Genomic DNA, 15,566 nt, shown 5'->3' on the forward strand with positions numbered 1-15,566 from the left:
ATTTTCCTGTCTTTGTGTTCATGGCCAAGACTCCCTACAGTACCATATTCATCATTCTATATAGAAAGATGACACTTCTGCCTGACTGTGGATCTGAAACCTGCATCTCTTGGAAAAGTTATAAAGAAGGTAGGAGAGAAAAGGTTAAATCTACAATAGTCAAAACCAAATTAGACGGAAATATGAGCAAGAGAGTGGCATTTATCATTTACTCAAAATAAATTATATTTCTTTGATATAAAATATGACTTTCTAATAAAATATAGATAAAAGTATTATTCATAGAAACATTTTCTTTCCTTTAGTTGGGTCATGGTGTGCTAGATCTAGATTCAGGAAGTCTCATCTTCTTGAGTTCTAATCTGACCTCAGACACATCCTAGCAAGTCATTTAACTCTATTTGCCTCAGTTTCTTCATCTGTCAAATGAGCTGGAGAAGGAAATGGCAAACCACTCCAGTATCTTGGGAGACCATGAATAGGGGTCACAAAGAGTTAGGTACAACTAAAAACAACTAAACAACAACAACAAAACCTGAGTGAATTTCCAAGAAAAGCAAGAAGACATGATTGATTGAATTATAAACTGTCTACTATTTTCCTGTTTAGGAAAGATAAATTTTTATTTCAATTACCCTGTCAAAAGTTCACATAAACATGTTTTTGTGCATTTTATATGAACATAAGCAAGTCTTCATTACATATATTTACATAAGCATAATTTATATATTTATTCTTTTTTGGACTTGACCATTGGTATAACAACTTCATGATGATGCCGGTCCTGATGCTAATATTTATTTATATTAATATTTTTTAGTCTTAGAGAGTTACCTGGTAGCATTGAGCATTTGTGACTTGCCCAAAGTCATACACCTTAGTGTGTGAAACTAGATTGAAACTCAGGACTTATCCAAATGAATAAATCCAAATTTAATTTATCCAAATTAAATCTTCCTCTAGTTTTGTTTTTTTTTTTTATCATTTTCTTTGTGGATACAAAAATATTACTCAAAGTGTTCTTCTGTTCTGCTTCTTTTCTTTTTGAGACTACATTTGCCTATCTGATGCATTCTGAATGAGAAGTGATGACTCACTGGCCCAATCTCAGTACTGATTGAAATGGAAACTTTAATATACTCTACTTTTTCTGACCTGGTTCAGCTTGATCCTCCTTAGTCATCTTGGTAGGCCCTCCATTTAAGGGGGCTCATCACAATGATGTCAGAGTTAGTGTAGACACTGGATTGGATTTAGACTTACTGCAGCTTGGAACTCCCAGGCTCACATGATCCAGTAGCCTTTACCTCAGCCTCTCTGGGAATAGAGGTGACCTGTGTCAGTACATGTCCTCCTTTCTCTTATTCTATAAGCAACCACTTCTTTTCCCAGACAGGTATATCCTTGATGCTACCTTTATGCTACTTTTTCTCAGCTAGCTCTTCTTGTTTGCAAATTGGGCATTTCTTTGCTTTGTTTGGGGTCATTCACATTTTCATTCTTTGAAAAAATATGATGTTAAGTGATTTACAGCCATATCACTAAAAGAATGCTTGTTTGGATATATGTATAATGTATATTTACATATATACACATATGTATTCCTTCTAAGAAAAAAATTACAGTGGACTCTCCTTATCTTATATCACTCTTGTCCCATCTTTCATAAGAGGTCAGTTGTTAATAGCCTTTATATAACAAATTGTGTAAATAACAATGTAGCTTGCAAACTGTCCAGATGTTATCCTTTACAATTGTTGAGCATTTCCATTTAAGGACATAAGTCTCTTTGATAGTATTCCTTATGATGATTCTTCTCAGTTCTTCATCAGAAATACAGTGCAGGTTATTCATAACCACCCTTTGTCTTCTAATAATTCTTATATTATCTCTCCTTGATCTATTTTTCAGGTCTTTTTTTCTATAAAGTATTTCAGGTTTTATTTTATTTTTTCAATCTTTTTACCTCTTTTATTATTTTTTTGATATCTCATGAAGTCATTAGCTTCCATTTTGCCAAATATAATTTTTAAGAAGTTATTTTTTCATTTGGGTTTTGTACCTCTTTTGCCAAACTATTAAATCTTTTTTCCTAACTTTCTTGTAAAAATCTCATTTCTTTTCCCACTTTTTCCCCTATTACTCTTATCTAGTTTTTAAAAAATTGTCTCTTTTAAAAATCTTTTAAATTCTCTTATGAATTATTGTTGTTCTGTGTCCAATCTGCATTTTTCTCTGAAGCTTTACTGTAAATGTTTTCACGTTATTATCTCCTTCTGTATTGTTTCTTAAGCTTCCTTGTCTTTAGAGAAGGTCTTATCATGCATTTCTTTATCTGTTTGCTCATTATTTCTGTCTAACTTTTTATTTTGGATTTTATATTAATTTTATATTAATGCTGGGCTCTGCATGCATTTGGGATAGCCTGAATTGCTGTCCTATTATGTTGTGCTGCTCTCAGAGCTCAATTTGAGCTTGAAACTTTTCAGAACTTTTAAAGTGATATGATGCAGGAAGAGATTTGTTCACTACCCTCCTGTCTTGAACTCTGCAAGATCCTGCCCCAGGTTTGGATTTATTGGCTTAGTGTGGTTGAGTAGAATAAATACTTTTTTAGTCTTCTAGGAAGTTTTGAAGGTTTAGAGTGACTGAATATCTAGTTTCTCTTTGATTTTAGTCTCTTGCCCTGATTATGCTATGATGTTTATGTATTGGTCCAAAGGCTAGAATGGAATCACCATTCTATTCTTGGCCTCAAAATTTTGCACAGCTAAGTCTCTGAAACTTGTAACACTCAACTTAGTTCCTGCACTCATTCAGAATTGCTCCTTTGCATCTGTATATGACTTTGAGCTGGGTAATGGATACCAGAGATGCCAAATTGCATCTACTTCTTCTCACAGCACTAGTTCAGGGAGCTCCTGAAACAATTTCTGCCCAGTGCTTCCTGCCCTGGTTCTCTGTCTCAACCCCCTTTCCTTCCATGGGTTCTTGAATGTACCTGGTTCTACCACCACTCCTGCTGCTCTGTGATCATGACCAGTCCCTATCCTAGTACCTTCAGATCTCGCTGTTTTCTTATGCTGCCCAGGGCTAGAAAAATGACTTGTTATGATTTTTTCTTGCCTTTCCCCATCTGAATTGTCTGTGATATTTTCTTTTTTTTTTTAACCTTAACCTTCTATCTTAGAATCAATACTTTGTATTGGTTCCAAGGCAGAAGAGTGCTGAGGGTTATTCAACAAGGGCTAAATGACTTTCACACAGCTAGGAAGTGTCTGAGGCCAGATTTGAACACAGGACATCTTATCTCTAGGCGTGGGTCTCTATCCACTGAGTCATCCAGCTGCCCCCTATCTGTCACATTTTCTAGGTTGTTATGGTGTAGATGTGCTGAGGATGCTAAGCAAAAATGCTTTCTCTCACTCTACTAACTTGATTCCATCTCTTCTGGCTTGCATCTTCCCATTTTCCTCTGGCTAACCAGCAACTTTAGTTTTTGAAGGTTATTGTATTCCATGATTAATAGCTATATAGCTTAGCTAGAAAAATGCGATACCAGAAAATGGACTTTAATTTCTGGGACAAAGTTGGGGGTCATTAAAGTAATATTTCTATCTTATTTCATTCTCACCTTATTTCTTTGTATATCTACAGTGCTTGTCCATGTCATAAGGAAAAAGATGGGTAAGTATGGAGACAGTAGGAGAGCACTTAGTTGCTCTGGATGAATTCAAATCACCTAGTCCAGTCCCAAAATAACTGACAGATATGACTATTAAACTAATTTTTTCAAAGATTATGGGAAATTAGAGTTACCTTAAGACCAACAAAGGGTAGATGTAGTCGCAACTTTCAAAAAAGGAAAAAAAAAGCAGAATATAGAAACTCTAAGCCAGGAATTATTCTATTTCTGGGAAAATTCAAGAATAAACCATTAAAGAGAGTTTTCACAAAGATATAAAAATGGAAGTGTTGTTAATTAAGAGCCAGCATAACATTATCAAGAACAAGTCATGACAAAATTACTTTGTTTCCTTTTTTTGATAGGATGAATAAATTAGTAGATGAGATTTATGCTATAAACATGGTTAATTAGATTTTAACAAAGTTTCTGGTTTACAATGTTATACATTTTTGTGGCATAAGTAAAACAAAAAAATATGGATTAGGATAGTATCATCAGATAGATCCAAAAATAAAACATCAGACTCAAAGAATAGTTGTTAATAGTTCAATATCATTCTGGCAAGAGTTCTCCAGTAGAGTATCTCAGGAATTTAGACGTGATACTGTGCTGTTTAATATTTTTTATCAATGATTTAGATAAAGGTTTAGATGGTATGCTTATCAATCTGTAGATGACTCAAATTTGGAAAGGATAGCTAATAAATGAGACAAAGGTCAGGATCCAGAGAATCTTGAAAGGCTAGAAAAGTGGGCTGAATCTATATAATAAGGTGAAATTCAATAAGAGTAAATGTAAAGACACACTTGGGTACCCCAAAATGAATATCCCTGGTATAAGATAGGAGAGGCTATGATAAAAATCAGGCATTGTGGAAAAGATACAAGGGTTTAATTGATTATAAAGTGGAAAAAAATCTAATAATCTCAGAGCTCTTATTAAAAGAGGGCATAACATGCAACGAATAAAGAAGTCCCACCTTTCTCCAATGTTATCAGGCCTCATTTGGAGCATTGGATTCTGGCTACCATAGTTTAAGAGGATTATTGATAAATCGGAGAGTAGAAAGGCAACCAGGATAGTGAAGGACCTTGAGTTTATAGCAAATGAAGATTAGTTGAAGGAACTGGACATGTTTCAGTTAGAGGGAGGAAAAAAGGCTTGGACAGGAGACATAATTGTTGATATCAAGTAATTCTGAGGGGTTATCACATGAAAGAAGCATTGGATCATTCTGTTGGCCCCAGAGAGAAGCAATTGGAGTGATAAATGGAAGTTGCAAAGAAAATTCTTTAGGTTTGATGACCAAGGAAACTTCTTAGATAAATAGAGCTATCCAAAGGTAGAAGGGAGTAATTCCAGAAAGAATGGCTTCCCCCTTCATGGAGGTCTTCCAGGAAAAGATGGATGATAACTTGTTGGGCATGTTATAATTTCTTTCATGTATGATTTGGAGCCTGCTAAGTTTCCTTCCAACTCTAAATATTTGTGATTCTGTGATCCATAAGGAATACTTTTTTTAATTTGAACATTCTCCATGATGCTGTTGAGAGCACCTTTGGTGAGCATTCAGTTTGCTAGTTTATGTCTCACATTTTATTAATAATCAGAGTATCACAGAACAAAGTTATCTCTGTATTTACATCTAATAAAGAATCTTCTATGATCCTAACATATACATGGGCTCTGAGATATGTCTGACTCTGCTCAGTTCCCTGGTAGTTTCAATATTAGAACAAAATGAAACACTTATAAGTCATTCAAGTTAACAAAATATTTACTTAGTTATATGGGAAAAGGATATTCAACCAAGACAGACAATGTAGATACCTGGAGTTGATTTAAGTGAAGCTCCCTTGTCTGAGTTCACCACCATGGCCAACTAGCCAGATTTCAGAGAATGCTCCCCTCAACCTCCATCAATAGTGATTGTCAAAAATCTCAGAACTTAACCCCTGAGGAAATCAAGCCAAGTGGTTCAATTACTTAGATTTTGGTCTTGTAGTCAGGAAGACCTGACTTCAAATTCCATTTCAAACACATATGTGTGATATTGGTAAATATCAGCCTCAGTTTCCTCATCTCTTTAAAATTAGGATAATAATAGCACCCACTTTATAGGGTTGTTGTGTGGGTCAAAAGAGATAATATGAAACATACAAATAATTTACATATTAGTATTATTGTTATTACTTAGCAAGCTATCCCTTCAAAGATATGTATATTTCAGGACCTTTTTTGCTGGTATGGCTATTTGCCAGATTTGGAATGGACCATGTCCCAACTCTTAGAATCCGAAGTTTCCTTAAAAACTCAACTCAAATGTCACCTTTTAATAAATCAAGGGTTCTTAAACTTTTCTATGTCATTTATCCTTTACCCTAAGTTTTGGGTAGAGTATATACCTCAGAAAAATTTTTTTAATAATTAAAGGAAATGTTACATGTTTGTTGAAGGTTAGAAAAAAATAACTTTTTTAATTTTTTATTTTAAAATCTCTTGGGTCCGAGGTTAAGAACTCCCAGGATCCAAGGTTAAGAACTTATTTTTCCCAGATACTAGTGCCCCATATCCCTCCCCTTTGGATTTTTCTCTTTCTGTAGAAATATGGTATCTATTCCTATATATATATTTGCTGTTTCTATACATAGAACATAAACTCCTTGAGAGAGAAATTCTCTTGTTTTTGGTCTTTGTCACCAAGATCTAGCACTGAGCTTGCCACAATGCAGGTGCTTAATAAAAATTTGTCATTGGACTGATTGATATGGAAGTGTGGAATTTCTGAATGTCTACAGCATTGGTCTTTTTCAATTATTGATCTGGAACCATAGTTCCTAAAACATCATCCATTATCTCCACTTGAGTTGTCATGGAGATACCACAGACATTTTTGCTTTCAACCTGAGAGAACCAACTATGGAATCTCTGCAATATACTGCAAAAGTCATCTCCCCAATTGAAATTATGCTGTAAAAAAAATAAGTTTAAGAACCCTTGGTTAAGTAGCCTTATAAGGAGTGTTTTTCCAGTAAACTGTATAATTGACCTTTATATATATGATTGTATAAGAGATTCTCTATGGGGACAGCTGGGTAGCTCAGTGGATTGAGAGTCAGGCCTAGAGACAGGAGGTCCTAGGCTCTAATCCGGCCTCAGACACTTCCCAGTTGTGTGACCCTAGGCAAGTCACTTGACCTCCATTGCCCACCCTTACCACTCTTCTACCAAGGAGCCAATACACAGAAGTTAAGGGTTTTAAAAAAAAGAGATTCTCTATTTCAATTTGTTTATTTTCAAGAAAGGCAAGTAATAAATAAGTCTGGCATATGGTAGAAGGAGAGAAAATTCAAGATACAAAAAGAAAGATAACTACCAATTCTGCTTTATATATTGAGACTAAATCTAGATAATATCATTATTTCTGGTCAAACTTTATCAGTAAAAATACTAAATTCTGCTTTGACCCTATTTTACTTCCTCCTAATATTAAAGTGTTAAGCTATCTTTGAATCCTTTTCTTCCTTCAGTTTACTAATCAACCAATCAATCATTAAGTAGATACTTTTTCTGGGGTAAGCATTTAGCTAAACAATAAGGATACAAAGACAAAAGTGAGATGGACTCTGCCATTAAGGAACTTGTATTCTGATGAGCACATATAAATATAAAAATAAAATATGCAGAATGAATACAGGATAATTTGGAGGAGGAAGAGTTATAGTAACTGGGAGAAATATGTCAGGAAAAACTTCATGGAGAAGACCATACTTGAACCAAGTCTTGAATAAAACTAAGAATTCTGATGTGTGGAGGTGGAAAAGGAAGAGCATTCCAAACATGTGCAAATGCATAAACATCTTTCACCTTTTTTGTTGACTGAGCACTTTCTCTGCTCAACCTCCCTACATAAAAATCTGAAATCTCATCTTGACTGGCATTACTAACTCGTTTTATCTAACAATTTAGGGACTAAATTCTGCTCAGAAATTATTTTATTCTGTCTCCTTTCCTTTTCTTTCCTTCTCCCCTCCCCCCAAAATCACAGCAGCTGTTCTAAACCTTATATTCTCCTTTCAAGTGCCTAATTCCCTCCCCTCTTTACTTGGTAGATAACCTAACTACCTACTTTACTATTATAATACAGACCTCTCTCAGCTCTCTTCCTTTACTTTACCTATCATTTATCAAAATTTCAACTGTTTTTCACCTCATTTCTTCTAGTTTCAAGATGTGAGGTGCCCCTCCTCCTTGCTCAGGATAACCCCTCTATCTTCTCTAAATCATTCTTCATAATAGAACCTACATAATTCTTTCAATTTCTCTCTGATCCTGTGACACTCAGCTACTCATTTCCTTTCCCCTGACATACTCTTTCAGTTTGCCTCATCTCCTTCTTGTTAATTTTGTTTATCCAATATTCTATGCCATCACTCTGAAATTGCTCCTAATTGCTTGCTTCTATTCTATCTATCTATCTATCTATCTATCTATCTATCTATCTATCTATCTATCTATCTATCTATCTATGTAATTTGTGCATTGCTCTTTGGATGTTGTCTTTGTCCATCCCCAGAGCCCATGAACTCCGTGAGAGCAATAACAATTATGTTATTGTTATTTTTTGCTTTCTTCCCTTCTTCATATTCTCAGTGCTTCACATGGTATCAAGTAACCACTTTATAAATGCTAGTTGACTGACTGAGGATATGTTGGTAATATTTAATAACTGGTTCTTAGAAAAGGCAAGATGTAATTTTAAGTGTATTAACATTTTTTCTTTTGCTCTTTTAAAGTCCAGACAATCAAAGCAATCCAGATTTGTAACATTTGCAAATTTCCAAATTGTAAAGGCTCACACTGAAAATTTAATAATCAGCTCAAGAGATGGCATGAACTGACTACTGCATACTTCTAGAATGGCTGAACTCAACTTCCTTGCTATCTACCAAATGAAATCTCTCTTTAACCAAGAAACTACTTTGTCCATGAAGCCTTTCCTTTTTGTACCAGCTATAAATTATTTCCATCTCCTCAAATTTCTCAAGGTCTTTTGGATCTCTCCTTTGCACCTCTCAAAAGCTATTCATACTTTGTGGTTATTGTTAACAAAATAGTTGCCTCTATATTCCCTTCAATAAGCCCTTCTTTGAAATAAAGAAAAACATTTGAACAAAGCTAATGAAATACTTGTTACTCACAGCATAATCTCCCCATTGTTGTCATCTCTCTTCCAAGAGGACAGGCTTCTGGTTGATCACATGTTTTCCAGGATAAAAATTGGATTACGATTAATTTGATTTTCCTATCTTGTGTTTTGACTATTTAGGAACACATTTAATATATATATATATATATATATATTTTTTTTTAAGGCCAGGTGATTAAGTCTATATGCAACCACTGTATGACTTGGTATATTGAACACATCAGATGCATAATAAAGAATCTTTGTTGAATTCAGAGTGAATTCTGATTCACGAAAAAGGATCAATCATGTAAAAATCAAGCCTTTTCCTCACCTCTGAGCCTAAACTCTAAGCAAGCAGACAGTGGTACTGGAATGGGTTACTGCTACAAAGAAGGTGTTCTATGGAAAAGTGGTTTAGAATTTAAAAAAAAAACTTCAAATCTGCCTTAGTTTGTCTGGGATCATCTATGTAAAGGTCAAAATCCCATTTCCTACATTAATATTGATTTATTTCCACTTAATTAAATTTCCCTAATTGAATGTGCACTTAACTGATTAAGGAGGATGCTGATGACAATTTTATCATAATTTGAGGATTTTTATGATTAATGAAAACCCTGCTTAATGTAATTATTTAGTGATACAGGATCTAGTGATTGCAGCATGTCTTTCAAGATACATTGGTTTATTGTTCACCATCAATATTCTTGAAATATGTACTGCTGATATGGCAGTTTGAAAAAAATGTTTTAATACCTTTTTTTTTAACATCACCTTCATTTCTTCCCATGTCTATCCATTATAACCCAGAAATTAAAAAAAAAAAAAGAAGCTCAATAACCAACATATCAATCAAGTCCGACAGTGTATATACATTGTTCTAATACCGATTGTTCCCAATATTTGCGATGAAGGAAGGGAAGTACATTCTCATATTTTTGCATTCTCTCCATTCTTTGTGGCAAATTTTATTTATTATAATAACATATAATTTCATTTTTATTTTTTCCACTCTTCCCATGTGTACAGTTGATTTATTGATAGGTGGTAATTTTTTCCTAGTTTTGTTTGTTTTGTTCATATATCATTTTTCCTCCAAGAAATTTCCTCATTTATAGCCCCTGGAAAGATAAAGATGTAAGTCCAGAGAAAGTGCATACATCTTCATATATAGAGAAAATATGTAGATATTTTATGTATATTTACATACACACATGTATATGTAAATTTACATTTGTACATGTGGATAAAGACATGTGTATGTGTACATGCATGGATGTATTAAGCCAGGAAGGAACTATAGAGATGATCTAAGTGCATCTAGGTAGCTCATAAATTGAGAGCCATACCTACAGACAGGAGATCCTAGGTTCAAAAATTATATGTGAGTCTTTAGGGGTTAAAAAAGAGGCACTCTGTAATGTTGAGATATTCCTTACTTAAACTCTAAGTAGATTTGCCTTGCAGATGACATGATTTCATAGGAGTGTGGGAAGGACAAATTTCAACAAAAAGTCAAAGGATTGACCTGATAGTATTCTTATTTAGTTCCCTTCTTAGAGGAATATGTGTATATGATAAGTGTTTTGTATGTTTTCTGTATTTATGTATTTGTGTAACTCTTTTGCTGCTGAATGATATAGTTATATATAAGATGAAATGAAGGCTTTTCTTTACCCATTAAAAAATATAGCTCAAGCTCATGGTATGAAAGAGATCAAAGGTTTACAGATTGCTTAGAAGTCACACTTGTATTACTAAAACTTTCCCCACAAAAAGTCAGAAGAAAAAACTAAGGCAAGCATTGAATGACATCATTTAAAATTTTTAATTATCAAATAAGAAACAACTAGTTTGAGATTTAACAGTCAGTCCACAATTATCTATCCATTCAGACCTCAGACAATTCCTAGGTGTGTGACTCTGGGGAAGTCACTTAACCTCAGTTACCTAGTTCTTATCACTCTTCTGCCTTGGAACTAGTATTTAGTATTGATCATATGACAGAAAGTAAGGCTTTCAAAACCAACAAACAAATTATTATAATCTAGTCCCAGTTTCTTAACCATTTTTTGTGACACAGACACATCTGTCACTGTTGAAGTCCCTTCTCAGAATGATTTTAAAAATATATACATAAATAAATACATCAAGTCATCAGATAATAAGAATGTATTATGATTGTATTACATACTAGACAATGTGCTAAGAGAAAGACAAGTTTACTTTCTAGGAGCTTATAATCAAAAGGAAAAGATAATATGCAAATATCTGTACAAACAAGGTATATAAAGAAAAGGCACCAATTTTAAAAGGAATCAGGAAAAGCTTCTTACATTTAGTGGGATTTTAACCAATATGTGAAGGAAGCCAGAGTAATCAGAAGGTAGAGATGAGAAAAGAGGGAATTTCAGATACAGTGACAGCCAATCAAAAATCCTTGAGTCAGGAGATGGAGTGTTTTGTGTACAAACAAAAAAAGGAAACTATTGTCACTCAATTGAAGTATGTGTGTGAGTGTGTAGATATATGAAGATTGGCTAGGTAGATGTGGTCCGTGTCATAGAGATTTTCAAAATCCATATAGGATTTCATTTTTGATTCTAGAAGTAAAAAGAAGTCATTGGTTTTTATTTGAATTGGGTTGGGAGTGGAATAGATCTGTGCTTTAGGATACCAACTATATCAAAAAAAACTATTATTTGGTATATTATAAAATAACAAAATCTATGGACCCAGAAAAACAATCCTGCCCAGGCCAAACCCTCTCATTTTATAGAGAAGAAAGCTAGCTGAGGCCAAGTTATTAAAATCAATTGGTAGGTAAGTGACAGGAAATATAAAGCCAATATTTAAGAACATAATTGCCAAATTATTCAACCATACCATTCCCCAAATATTGGAAATTTGGAGTTTTTCAAATTGTTCACAATAATTATAAGAAAGAAAGCCACCATAACATTTTCACTCAGAAAGTATTGTTTTTCCTTTTTTGAAAAGATATGGAAAACTATATATGTATATAATAAAACAGTTATATTTTAAATATAGAAAACACATATGTAGATGAAATAAATATACATATATGTGAAGGTTAGAATCACTCTAATTTGTGAAAATCTAACAGTAGTCTATTCATATGAGGCAATTCTATGAACTAAAATTTATCCTTTTATTACTGTTCCCCTACTCTCATTTCTGTTTTGTGCAAAATATCTTTTCAAGCTGCTCTAAATGCCCATGCAGGGGAGTTTGACTGAAAACTGGATTTTTCCAAAGTCCTAAAATTATAACATATAATATTGTCAAGAATCACTTACAACCTTTTTAGTTAGGCCCTATTAAACAAAAAATAAGCTTCTAAAACTTCTAAGGCCACAGATCTAGAACTGAAAGAGATATCAAAGGCCCTGTAGTCTGATCACTAATTTTACTGAAGAGGAAACTGTAGCCAATCCAAGAACATTAAATAATTTGTCATAGGACATTCATACAGGCACTTAAGCACCAGAGGGGAGATTTAAACCAAAGTTCTATGATGCCTGAGCCAGCGAGTTTTCCTCTGTAACATAACGTATCCTTTAATTTGTCTACTTAAATTAATATTCTTGATGAAAAAAAATTATCAAATTTAATTAACAAGAAAATAAGGATGTCTTCATTTTGCTATCTTAACTCTGCTTTCTGTGTACATGAGTGTGAAGACTAACATAGTTTGAGGAGCTCAAGAAGATATTCTCTCTCTTCCCTTTTCAAATGTACATTTTCCACTTATTTACCCCAGAATAAGAAAATTTTACAGTTAGGTCTAACTCCTTTGAGATAAGGCATTGTGTACAGAAGGTCCTTGTTAAAAGACTCATAAAAGGTAATAATAGTAGGTGGGATTTGTAGTGGAAAGAGTCTTCTATGGAGTTAAAAAGCACATCAATTTGTTAGCTGTATTACTTCAGGCCAATCATTTTATTCCTCTAGGCTCTCGCTAGCTTCGTCTTATAAAGTAAGAAGGTTATATTAGGGGACCTCTAGAATCTCTCCCAATTCCAACTTTCCATATGGGAAGAAGAGGAGGAATAATAGATAAGAGTCCATGACTATTAAAATAGTAAGATATCATTTTGAAAAAACAGCTGAACTTATGAATCTAAATAATTTCTATTGTGCCTTTATACAATCATAGTGGGATCTTATGTATTTATTACAGTGTGGCTCTGTGCCAGTAGAGATTTGATTTGATTTAGAGAAAAGGCCTGAAGTCTTTTGGAGTCAAATTTTGTAACTGGAATGGGCCATTGTGGAAGTAGCTTTGAACCCAATTCAAAGGGATATAAAAGTGATCTTGAATACCCTACTGGTAACCTTGGAACTGACTTTAATCCTCAGGGATGAATGAACCTAAATGCTACAATAATTATGACCATTGCAAAATGGGCTTCTGAGATGAGGAATATATTAAATAACATATGGAGCATCTGCAAAAATTTTCTATATATGCATGCACTATGTATCAAAATAGTATCTGATGCTTTGCCAGCAAGTTGTTAATGGAGTGGGAGTGAAGATTTATCAGTTTTATAGGATTTGGGGCTGGAAGAGACCAGAAATCATAACTCTCCAGCTTTAAGTCACTTCAGAGGCCATATAGCCTAAATTTTTAAATTTTGCATTCGAGGAAACTGAGACCCAAGAAGATTGAATAATTGCTCAAAGTATAAGCATCTCAGCTAGAAACTTAACCCAAGCCCCCTGATTCCAAAGCCTTTGCCAATTCATTTCACTGAACCATGAGGCCATCAGAGGATACAGAGGTTAATTTCTTGTCTTAGATCATATAGTTGGTAAGTAAAAAGATCAAGGGATTGGAACCCAAGTAACAGTAATATTAAGGTTATGCTTAGGTTGTACTCATTTGCAAATGTCTAGTATCACTGCATCAATAAAACCAAATGCTGAAGCGGGGGCTCTCCAAAATATGAAGGATGAATTAATCTATCAAGGCCATAACAACATCGTGGCTGAGCCCAAGTATGCAAACAAAACTAGGAAATTCTAGAAAAGGAGGAAATCTTTGATCTGGTATGTTATTGCCAGGGCTATAGGCATTTTAGAAAGAGTTGTAACATGTGGCAAAGCCCTTGTTATTCCTTTACGAGGATCTAGGATATCCAGAAAGAGTTGTGGGAATGTAGAGAGGTAGAAAGAAGAAAATAGCTAAGGATGGTAGGGGATGGAGAGGAGGAGACTACCAATATGTAAAGATCCTAGTTCTGAGACTGTTACTGATACCAGAAAACACTCATCCCAGGATCTTGGGTGCTTGAGTTTTCTTTAAGTTGTTTGTGAATTTTTACCTTATTTAATACACCCCTTTCTCCCTGACCTAGCCTCAAACAAACAACAAAAAGAACAACAAAACTGAAACTTTCTTTTAATATGACCAGGATTTTATGACTGGGGAATTGATTCCAACCTTCTAAGATGTCTGATGAAGAGATGTTTTTTTCCAGGGTTTCTGGGTAGGGCTTCAAGACCTTCATTCTACAAAGGCCCAGGTACAAGGGTTAGAGTTCTGTTTAATGGCTACACATTATTTAGATGCCAAAACTACTCATTTCAATTATTAAAAAAATCTGGATATAGCCAGAAAGATCTAAAATATTAACAGTTCTTTTTACCATTCCAAGGAGGATATTCATAGTACAAAAAAATTAAAAAGAAGTTTACTTTAGATAATAAGATAATATAGCAGTGGCAAAATCATGGGCTAGTTATTTTACAGTTCTAGTTCTGGGGTGCATATATGTGTGTGTATATTGTATGTGCTTATGTATATATGTGTGTGCATATAGTTAAATATAAGTTTATTTATACATATAAACACAAAAACATACTTACATGTAAAACATACACATACACAGATATATGTATGAAAGATGCTCTAAGAAGCTCTGCAGGAAATTTTTCAAATCTCATTTTTAAAAAAGCCCTTACTGGGGCAGCTGGGTAGCTCAGTGGATTGAGAGTCAGGCCTAGAGACAGGAGGTCCTAGATTCATATCTGGCCTCAGCCACTTCCCAGCTGTGTGACCCTGGACAAGTCACTTGACCCCCATTGCCCATCCTTACCACTCTTCCACCTAAGAGCCAATACATAGAAGTTAAGGGTTTAAAAAAAAAGCCCTTACTTACTCTCTTATAGTCAATACTATGTATTTGTTCCAAAGTAGAAGAGTGGTAAGAGGTAGGCAATGGGGGTTAAGTGATTTGGCCAGGATGACACAACTTGGAAGTGTTTGAACCCCAGACTACGCATCACTGGGCCTGGTACTCAATCCAGCCAAGCCACCTACTTGACCCCCTCAGACTTCATTTTTACAGGCACTATAACAACCTAGTGAGGCATTATTTTATGAAGGAGCAGAAAAATTCAGTGTTGTATCTTTTGAGGTTCTATGCCCTAACCTCATCATGGAATCATGATTATCGATACTATAATTCAATTCTCCCTCATTACTGGCATAAGAAGTAGTATGGCAATTGTTACTAAGGAGCTGGCCTCAGCAGATGGAAGACTTGGGTGAAAGTTCTAAATCTTTAGAACTTTAAAACTACATTGCTGCTAATATAATATAATATAATATAATATAATATAATATAATATAATATAATATAATATAATATAATATAA

This window comes from Gracilinanus agilis, chromosome 3, assembly GCF_016433145.1.
Source record: "Gracilinanus agilis isolate LMUSP501 chromosome 3, AgileGrace, whole genome shotgun sequence".
Lineage (NCBI taxonomy): Eukaryota > Metazoa > Chordata > Mammalia > Didelphimorphia > Didelphidae > Gracilinanus > Gracilinanus agilis.